The sequence below is a fragment of the Triticum dicoccoides genome, chromosome 1B (assembly GCF_002162155.2).
Source record: "Triticum dicoccoides isolate Atlit2015 ecotype Zavitan chromosome 1B, WEW_v2.0, whole genome shotgun sequence".
NCBI lineage: Eukaryota > Viridiplantae > Streptophyta > Magnoliopsida > Poales > Poaceae > Triticum > Triticum dicoccoides.
Genome location: NC_041381.1, coordinates 673753663 through 673764014, shown reverse-complemented (window position 1 = coordinate 673764014; position 10352 = coordinate 673753663). Strand labels below are relative to the sequence as shown.

At 47.3% G+C, this 10352-nt stretch overlaps 1 pseudogene; it reads right to left on the bottom strand.

Annotated features, from left to right (window-relative positions):
- Window positions 1-9019: 9019 nt before the first annotated feature.
- LOC119350885 overlaps window positions 9020-10352 on the bottom strand; it is a 6036-nt pseudogene continuing 4703 nt past the window's right edge.

The following is a 10352-nucleotide window of genomic DNA, read 5'->3' as shown; positions in this document are numbered from 1 at the left end:
CAAGAACAATCATAATCATAGGCTAGCTTCTAGGGTTTAGCCATTACGATCTCCTGGTAGATCAACTCTTGTAATACTCATATTCATCAAGATCAATCAAGCAGAAAGTAGGGTATTACCTCCATAGAGAGGGCCCAAACCTGGGTAAACATCGTGTCCCCCGCCTCCTGTTACCATTAGCCTTAAACGCACAGTTCGGGACCCCCTACCCGAGATCCGCCGGTTTTTACACCGACAACGGCGGCGGAGACCAGCGGCGGAAGGTTGCTGGCGATGAGAAGATGGTCTGGAGACCCGAGTCGGCAGAGCAGGACACACGCGGGCGAAAAGGTTTCAGAGAAATTTCCAAAATTTGACCCGTCGGTATATATATCTTGACCCTGTCGGTGTGACCGAGTGTAACAACTCGGTGGTATCGATATGAAGAATCGCAAGCGGTTTCTGCAACTCGGTGTGACCAAAAAGTTCTAATCGGTTGCATCGAGGTTGAAAACCTAGATCAACTCAGTGAACTCGGTATGACCGAAAAGAATCGGTTAGACCAAAATGCATAGAGAGGTTTTGGAAGTTTAAGTCTATGATGAATCGCTGACTTCGAGTGCTCCTCACCCAGAGGGTTCGAATTTGACTTGCTCAAACTTTGGGATGTAGCATGAATAGATTTTGATACGAGAAAATCATAGATAGCTAGAGGAGGTTATTAGGCATTCTTGTCCATCCATTTGGCAAAAGAAGAAGATCCAAACAATCAAAGCAACAAATGGATGTCCTCGAATGAGAAAAGTATGCAATCAACATGCTCACACAATAAAATGGCAAATGAAATATGTGGAAAAGCATGCACAATCATTCTATCATCTATCAAGCAATTGGTGATGACTAGGTCATCTATATATGAGTATATTGACTTAGGAGTCAAATGAGAACATTTGATCATAGGTCATACTCATCATTTAAGCACAAGTGGGGTTACCACTTTTACATAAAGCATTGTTGTGTTCGCACCATTAGAGTTGCTTTAGCCCAATTCTTAGAACAAAGCTCCCCCTAGATGTGATATCCCCCCTAAGAGGGATGAACTAACCTTGGGTTTGTCGATGATGACTTCATGTAGATCTTGAAGATGTGGATGCTCATTGTTGATGTAGATCATTTGGAGCAATCCATTGGAGTGAGTTGCACTTTCAAAACCTACATGGGTTAGTCCCACAAGGAACAAACAAGGATATCCATAGACATAGAGTGAAGCACACACATGATGATGTCCATGAAAATAATTAGATTACCTTGTACCTTGTCTTACCCACAAGAGGGTTTGTGACTCCTTGAACTAGTGCAAGATGTGGAAGTTGTTTGCACTTGTCCTTGCGAAAATGAATATGAGTGAAGTATGTTGGAGGAGTCACCCTCAAGAACTCTCTAATTCTTCTTCTTCGGGATCCACATCATCTTGATGGGAATCCTTGGGGTTGTATATGTACTTGATGAAGTAGAACTCGATGTAGTCTTGGGAACCCACTTGACCAAGGCCTTTGGAGCATCTTCAAATGCATCAATCTCCTCTTGAAGCTTTTCCTTGCTTTTTAGCTTGTGTCTTGTGGTGGAAGATCATCTTGAGCTTGTGTTCCCTTGAAGGAAGTAGGATCATACTTCTCTTGTTGAGGAACAAACTTCGTCTTGGGGTATTGATCTTCTTCCCACTCAACTCCATTGGCATTAAACTTTCGTTCAAAACCAACACCTTGATTCTTCTGGTGCCTTCCTTGCTTGCATACAATTTCCTCGAATTGTTTACTTCTGGCAAGGCTCTTGTAAACACCTTTCTCTATAATTCCCTTCAATAAGCTATTTTATTGCTCAAGTGTAACTTGGGTAAGAGAATAATTAGTGGAATCAAGAGAACTACTAGAAGAAAGAATATTGGATTTAGCATGATTATTGTTACAACTAGAAGAAGAATCTTTCTTGCTCTTTTTGCTAGATTTTACTTGTGGCATGTAAGTAGACAAGAGTAAACGCTTGGCAATGTAAGAAGAAATTTTCTTCTGAAGATCATCATTGATGGCTTTTAAGAACCCATGTTCTTGCACAAGATTGAGCTTCTCGAACCGTAGCTTCTCATGAGTTTTTAAAAGTTCTCGATGATCTTCTAAAGTAGTTTCATGAGCTAACTTAAGAGTGTTTAGTTCTTTAGTTAGACTCTCAATCTCCTTCTTATCATTATCATTCGTTTCATCTTGATTCATGATTAATGGCATTTTTATCAAGTATTCATCACTAGAGTTGTGAACAAGTAAATCATCATCACCTAGCAAATCATCTTCATCACTATTGAAATCAACATACTCGGGGTGTGATACCTTGGGGCCTTTAGCCATGAAGCATCTTCCAATTCCTTCATTTGGTGAATCAAATATGTCATAGGAGTTGGTTGACACAAGTGCTAGACCGGCAACACCTCCATCTTGAGTATATTCGGAGTCGGAGTGATAACTTCTCTTAGAGTGGTGGTCGGAGTCGGAGCCGGATACCCCTTCACCAACATGAGCTTGATGTCTTCGTTTTTGTGTAGATCCATGATGACTTGTCCTTCCTTTCTGAATCCTTGCTTATTCGAGAGGTTCTTCGTTCATAGCGATCATCTCTACTCCTTCTCTCTCTTGGAGGTGATTCTTCCCTTTTGCTTCTCCTTTTAGGTGAGTCTTCTCTTCTTTTGTATGGATGCGTACACTCATTGGAGTAGTGTCCGGGTCTTCCACAATTGTAGCAACTTCGCTCATGACTAGAAGATATTTTGTCATTGTAGGACCTTGAGTTGGAACTTCTTTCTTTGCTTCTACTCTTGTAGAATTTTTTGAAGTTCTTCACCATTAAGATCAATTCTTCATTGAAGGCTTGTTTCTCATTTGATGATGTAGGAGCATCACATGAGGCTTTGTAATCACCACTAGAATTGTTGTGAAGCTCTTCTTTATCCTTGAGTGACATCTCAAGAGCAATAGTTCTTCCAATGACTTCGGTTGGCTTGAGATCTTTGTAGTTTGGCATCATTTGGATCAAAGTGCACACGGTATCATATTTTCCATCTAAGGCTCTTAGGATCTTCTTGATGATGAATTTGTCAGTCATCTCTTCACTTCCTAAACCAGCAATATCATTTGTGATGAGAGCAAGCCTAGAGTACATTTCTGCGACACCTTCACCATCCTTCATTTTGAACTTGTCAAGTTGACTTTGAAGCACATCCAACTTGGATTCCTTGACGGAGTCGGTACCTTCGTGCATATCAATCAAAGTATCCCAAATTTCCTTTGCATTCTCAAGACAGCTGATTTTGTTGAATTCTTCGGGGCACAATCCTTTGAAGAGGATATCGCAAGCTTGAGCATTGTATTGCAACATCTTCAATTCTTCTGCGGTAGCTTCACGATTCGGTTCTCTCCCATCGAAGAATTCGCCTTGCAAACCAATACACACAATAGCCCAAACGGCGGGGTTATGTCCAAGAATTTGCATTTTCATCTTATGTTTCCAACTAGCAAAATTAGTACCATCAAAGTAAGGACCTCCACGGTGGTAATTTCCCTCGCAAGACGCCATACTCTCCTAGGTTGTGAAACCAAGGCTATGATCACCAAAGCTGTGGAAATCAAGGTAAATGGATACCAAAGCTCTGATACCACTTGTAGGATCGAAAGTATGTCTAGAGGAGGGTGATTAGACTACTTGACCAAATAAAAACCTAGCCTTTTCTGAATTTTAATTCTTGCAGATTTTAGCAACTTAGCACTAGTCAAGCAATCAACCTACACATGCAATTCAACGAGTACAGCAGCGGTGTAAATCATTGCATATAAAGGTAAATGGGAGGAGTTTGAAGGGAGCAAATGCAATTTTGACATAGAGATTTTTGGCGTGGTTCCGATAGGTGGTGGTATCGTACATCCACGTTGATGGAGACTTCAACCCATGAAGGGTAATGGCTGCACGAGTCCACCGAGGGCTCCACCCATGAAGGGTCCACTAAGAAGCAACCTTGTCTATCCCACCATGGCCATCGCCCACGAAGTACTTGCCTCACTTGGGTAGATCTTCACGAAGTAGGCGATCTCCTTGCCCTTACAAACTCCTTGGTTCAACTCCACAATCTTGACGGAGGCTCCCAAGTGACACCTAACCAATTTAGGAGACACCACTCTCCAAAAGGTAATAGATGGTGTGTTTATGATGAACTTCTTGCTCTTGTGCTTCAAATGATAGTCTCCCCAACACTCAACTCTCTCTCACAGATTTGGCTATGGTGGAAAGATGATTTGAGTGGAAAGCAACTTGGGGAAGGATAAAGATCAAGATTCTTGTGGTTGGAATGGAATGTCTTGGTATCAACACATGAGTAGGTGGTTCTCTCTCAGAAAAATGGGTACTGGAAATGTAGGCATATTCTGATAGCTCTCTCCATGAATGAAGAATGGGTGGAGGGGTATATATAGCCTCCACACAAAATCTAACTGTTACACATAGATTCCCAAACTCGGTGAGACCGAATGGTGATATTCGGTCAGACCGATTCAGGTCAAAATATGAACATTAGGATTTTCGGTGGGACCGACATAATCAACTTGGTGGGACCGATGCGCTAGGGTTAGGGCATAACTTAATCTTGGTAAGACCGGTCACATGAACTTGGTGGGACCGATTTCAGTAATAGGCACAGAGGGAGTTGGTCAGGCAAACTTGGTGGGACCGATTAGCTCATTTTGGTGAGACCGATACGTTATGAAAAGGAAATAGGGAGTTTGCATTTCGAACTCGGTGGGACCAATCGCTCATTTCAGTGAGACCGAAACGTTACGAAGGGAAACAGGGAGATTGCAATCCCATCTCGGTGAGACCGAGATCCCTATTGGTGATACTGAACTGATTAGGGTTTGTGGCAGTGGCTATGTCAAATGAACTCGGTGGCGCCGTATAGATCAAATCAGTGGGGCCGAATTTGACTTTTAGGTTTAGGACATATGTGGAAATGAGAAAGTGGTTGAGGGTTTTGGAGCATATCACTAAGCATTTTGAGAAAGTAAGCTATTAAGCAACACCTCATCCCCTTCAAATAGTATTGGCTTTCCTATGGACTCAATGTGATCTTGGATCACTAAAATAAAAATGTAGAGTCTTGAGCTTGTTGCTAATATGTGTCCTTAGCATTTTGAGAGGTCGACATCTCTAGTCCATGCCATGCCAATCATTGAACTGTGAAATGATCATCTTGAAGGAGCATTAGTTCAATGTGCTATATGTTGTTAAGAATTACCAAACCACCCAGGGATTAGTTGCACTTTCAAAAACCAATGTCAGCAAATTTATTTTTAAGCTGGCCTATTGACCCAGACTTTTCAGAAGAAGTACAAGGATTTTTTTCATTGAGAAAGTTTGAAAATATATGCTAAAGGAGATTTGCTATGAGATCATGGACATGTATCAAGAAGGAAATGACAAGGACTTAAGGATGATCAGGTGCCGGTTCAGAAAAACTTTTAACCCAAAGCACAACCTGTAAAATTTATTCTTGAGTTTATTTTGCAGCATCAGTTTAACATGGATAAATCCAAATTAAACTCGGTGCTAATGTCGGGGATATACCCCGCGGTATGACCCGGCCGGATATATGACCCGGCTGGAGCTTGGCGACTCACTGGTGACCCGCCTGGACTTGGCGACAAACGGGTGACTCGCCCGAGCTTCGACTCATTAGTGACCCGGCAGCCGGGTCAGACGGACGACAAGACCCAACGGCCCATAAGGTGGTTCATGGGAAGGCCGACTCACATTATGGTGGGTCGGCTTGAGAAGGAAGGCAAAAGGAATTATTCCCTTACAAGGGAATTAAGACTAGCATTCCACTTGTGATAGAATAGTCCTAATCCTACTAGGACTCCTCATGTAACCCCCCCCCCTCCAACTTATATATGGAGGGGCAGGGCACCCCAAGAGGGACAAGTTTTTAGAGAGACAAGTCAATAGCTCTCGAGATAGAGGTAGTGAAAGAGCACCCTTGTAATCGTGAGCATCATCAATATCAATGAAGCAGGATGTAGGCTTTTACCTCCACCGTGAGGGGCCAAACCTGGGTAAAACCTCGCGTCTCTCGTCCTACTCAACCCCTCTCAAGCTACCACATAGATGCGTTGGCCTCATGACTAAGTCCTTTCAATGAGGACATCTGCCATGACAAAACCACGACACCCCCTCTCGTCTCTCTCTCCCAGTCTACAGCCACCGCATCCACAACCACAGACGGGAGAGCGATTCCCCAGCGATGGAGCGTCGGACAACGGCTTCGGCCGCCGCCACCTGCACGAGTGGGAGGCCTACCTCCTCCATGAGCTGAGCTACCCGGCGTCGCCTGACATGCGCGTGTCGGGCTCGTGGAGGCTCAGCGCCGGAGGCGTCCCCGTCCCCCCGCCGCCGAGCGACGATCGCCGCCCCACCGAGATCGCACGCGTTCAGGCTTCCCTGTCGGAGGAGGTGCATGGCCTTCCGAAGTACGCCGACGACAACCACGTTTTGTGGTTGGCGTACTTCCAGCGCCGCCACGAGGAGTAGCTCGCCTCCACCAATAACGCGCCGGTGAGGGGCTGTCACAACACCGATGGCCGCCGCCTGTGGTGGGGCGTCCCTGGGCGCACTCTCCACGCCGTCCTCGAGCACCTCGAGGGCGGCAACGAGCCGCTGCTCGAGTACCCGATGGCCCCGGCCCCGGTCCCCGGCCGGAGCGGCAGCTCGTGGCTTCCGAGGTGCATGGCGCGCGGGTCCTCTTCCTCCTCCTCCCACTCCTCTGAGTCGCCGGTGCTCGCCAACGTCAAGGCCGAGCCCGTGGAGTCGCTGCTCGGGCAGCGCACCCGCGGCGGCGCCCTCATCATCAACGAGGGCAGCCGTGGCCCCTCTCCTCCCTCCTCCCGCCTCGTGAAGCCGAAGACCTAGCCGGGGCTCGTCCATATGAAGGAGCACGAGGACATGGCCGCCGCCGCCGAGACCGCCCTCAAGTGGACGTGGGAGGACTACGTCCAGCTGGAGAAGGAGCGCCAGCACCACGCCCTCGAGGAGATCGCCGCTCGGCGGCGCGGCCGTGACGAGGGCGGAGTCATCGTCCTCGAGGACAGCAACGACGAGGTACCGCCGCCAACCAACCCCGTCCACCTAGGCGACCCAGGGTAGGGGTGTGTTGCGAGGACAGCGACGGTGTGAATAAGGATGGCAATGGGTAGGGTATGGGCAGGGTAGAGCAATACCATACCCATACACGTATAGTCAATGGGTACAAAATTCTACCCATACCCGTTCCCATGGGTATGAATCTGTACCCATACCCATACCCAACGGGTACACGTACCCATTGGGTACCCAACAAGTAGAATAAATAGTACACAAGTTGTTCACAATTTTACTCTCATTGATAGCACATTTGACACAAAAAATCAATTATCTCAGCCAAATAATAGGTAGATGAGTAAATGACCAATATCAAAATTTAGAAACCATGACATATTCTTAAGTCAATACGAGTAGACGAGTCACATGACAAATTAATGACTAATTGATGACAAATTAACATTAATTCACAAACGGACAGGGTATGGGTATATCCGCGGGTACAAGGCTATACCCGTACCCTATCTATGACTTAACGGATAGGAGATGGGTACTACCCATGGGTATAAAAGTGTGCCCATACCATGCCCATGCGGATACCGTACCGGCGGGTACCCGTACCCGTGGGTAAAATTGCCATCCTTAGGTGTGAAGGACGAGGAGGACGACGATGGCGACTACAATGCCTTCTGCAAGCTCTTCGACATGTAGGCTCAAGGCGGCGCGGCGGGCGCTGGCGGCGTAGTGGTCGTCGTTGTTTTTAAATTATGTTTTCAATATGTACAAAAATCAATGGAACGCCTAAATTTAGTCCAATTCTGTGTCGTGTTTGGCCGAATTTTGGCCGAGTATGATTTTTAAAAAACGGCATCTGGGGCGACCTTGGGGCGGCGGCTGGAAAATCTACCGCCCCCATGCTTATTTTATCGCCAGTTCGCCCCCAAGCGGCACTATTTCAAGCCCCTGGGCAGGCCGAACAGCTGGAGATGCTCTTAACTATGCAGAGGCTGGATGTTGCTCACTATACTTTGTATCCGCTTGATGCTACATTTTCAGTTAATAAAAACGTCCTTTATAAAAAGATCTTCTAGCCAGGGTATGCTCTCCTTTTCAGGAAAAAAAAACTCACATAATCTTGTACTCCCGCAAACACGAAGCTTAACTAAGAGCAGGCAATAGCAATATCTCATCAGCAACCTTCCATGCAATATTCGTACTTGCCGCACGGGGGCAGGGGAGGGCGGTTCGTGCTGGGTCACGGACGCACGTGGCTGCTGCAACCGAAGTGGTGTTGACGGTGCCGTGCGATCGATTGTCCATCCATGGACCCATCGCCACAGCAACACCACTCCCGTTCCCGTCGTCGTCCCCGTCGCGCTGCGACGCAGCAGTCGTACGGCGCCGGCCACGCCAATAACTGCGCGCGAGGTGCACTTTGAGTCTTCCCGAAGGCTGGCACGTACGTACTACCTGCCGGACGTCTCAGGCGATGTGACCGTGACAGGTACGTACGTACGTTAAACCGGCCGGGGCACGGCGAGGTTGATCGTTTCCTCCGGCGGGGTCATGTCCAGATCAGACATGCATTTGACCTAGACCCGGTCATGCACAGAACTCTCGTAGTAGTCTCGTAGTCTGTCTTTATGATTAAGCACTGAAGTACTCCTCTCGTAGTCCCAATCAACACCCGCACAAGAAGCGTTCTACTAGCTGGTGCTGCGAGCCGAGTTATGTAGCTGGCCGCCAAGCTGGGTCGGTGTCTCACGGTTGGCTGCCCGGCCGGCCGGGCGAGAGGCCGGCGATGGAGCTGACTTTCCTTTGGCTCAAAGCTATCCCCGGCCCGTTCGCCCGTTCCCCGGCTTAATGGCAGGCATCAATCCCCATTTGTGGCGACGTTGACGACTTGAATGCAAAATGCAGTGCAGTTAGCGACGCTGATGAGTTTTGAATGCGAAATGTTAATGCAATTAAACGATAGGGGACACCGATCGAATGCGTGTCTAGTACTCCACTCTCTTTTGGCTTGGATTCTTGATAAACTTCTTTCTATAGTAGTATAAAGAAATGGCCACTTACAATAGACAAAACTTGGTTTGCTAAAAAAAAGGAAAAAGCTTGATGGAAAAAGTGTATTGTTGTAGTCGACACCCCCCCCCCCCCAACGCGGCTCGGAATGACGCCGCGATCCCTGTCCAGTACTCTTCCCGCACGGCCGTGTCAGGGATTACCAGCGGTGAGCACGACCAAGGAGGCCCAGACCCTCCCCTGTTTTTCCTGTTCCTGGCTCTCCTCCCTCCGGTGGCAGTCGCGTTGAGCCGCCTCTGTCTAGATTGTCGTCGACGTTCGAGCCGCCCCCATTGAAGAGGAAGTCGGCCTCATCCACATCATCGAGGCAACCGAGCTTTTGGACAATGAACAAAGCGGAGAAAGAAGAAACTAACGGGTGGGCCCTCATTCAATCTAACAATATTAATATTTGCTGCCTTGTCACCCTGGCAAGTGGACATGACCTATCATAATAAGGGTAAAACTTAACGAAACCGACCATCAGGAGCTCCTTGCAATAAAATTACAAAATAGTGGTAGGTATCATTCAAGATTTTGGAAGTGTGGTATTTCGTGTGTGCCCTAACCCCAATTTCAGTAGTTTTATGCTATTTACTCAATGATCTCATGTATATTTTGAGATAAATTCATCTGGGAGAAAGATACTTTCCCCTCCCTGCTAGTGACAGGAGAATGATCAGGCAACTACCTCTTCCAGCCACCAGCGAAGCCGGGGTTTCCCTTTCCTCCCTTGGCCACTCCGGTGGCGACGAGAGGGAGGGGGGACCGAGAGACTAGAGTATTCTCTTTCCTTCAGGGGGCATCGTTTTGGTGGAGGTCAGATGCTTGTGTGAATAATGGATCAATCACTCTCTCCCCTCCTTGGCGATGATGTCGGGATGAGCAAGGCGGGTGGCCCGCCTATCTATAGATCCGACAGTTTTCTCAATCACTGTGTCTCCCTAATGGGGACGAAACCTCTTACGGTGTGTTGGTCCAACTGGATTGCATAATGTGTCGTGCAAAACATGGTCCGGCCAGCTTCAGATGTAAAGAAGCGGCAGTCGCGTGCCTTCGACTCACTCCAATAGGTTAGATTGTTAGGTGCTCCTTGGAACTGTATGTAATTTATGGTTTCTTTGGATTGTTTTGTACTTCCG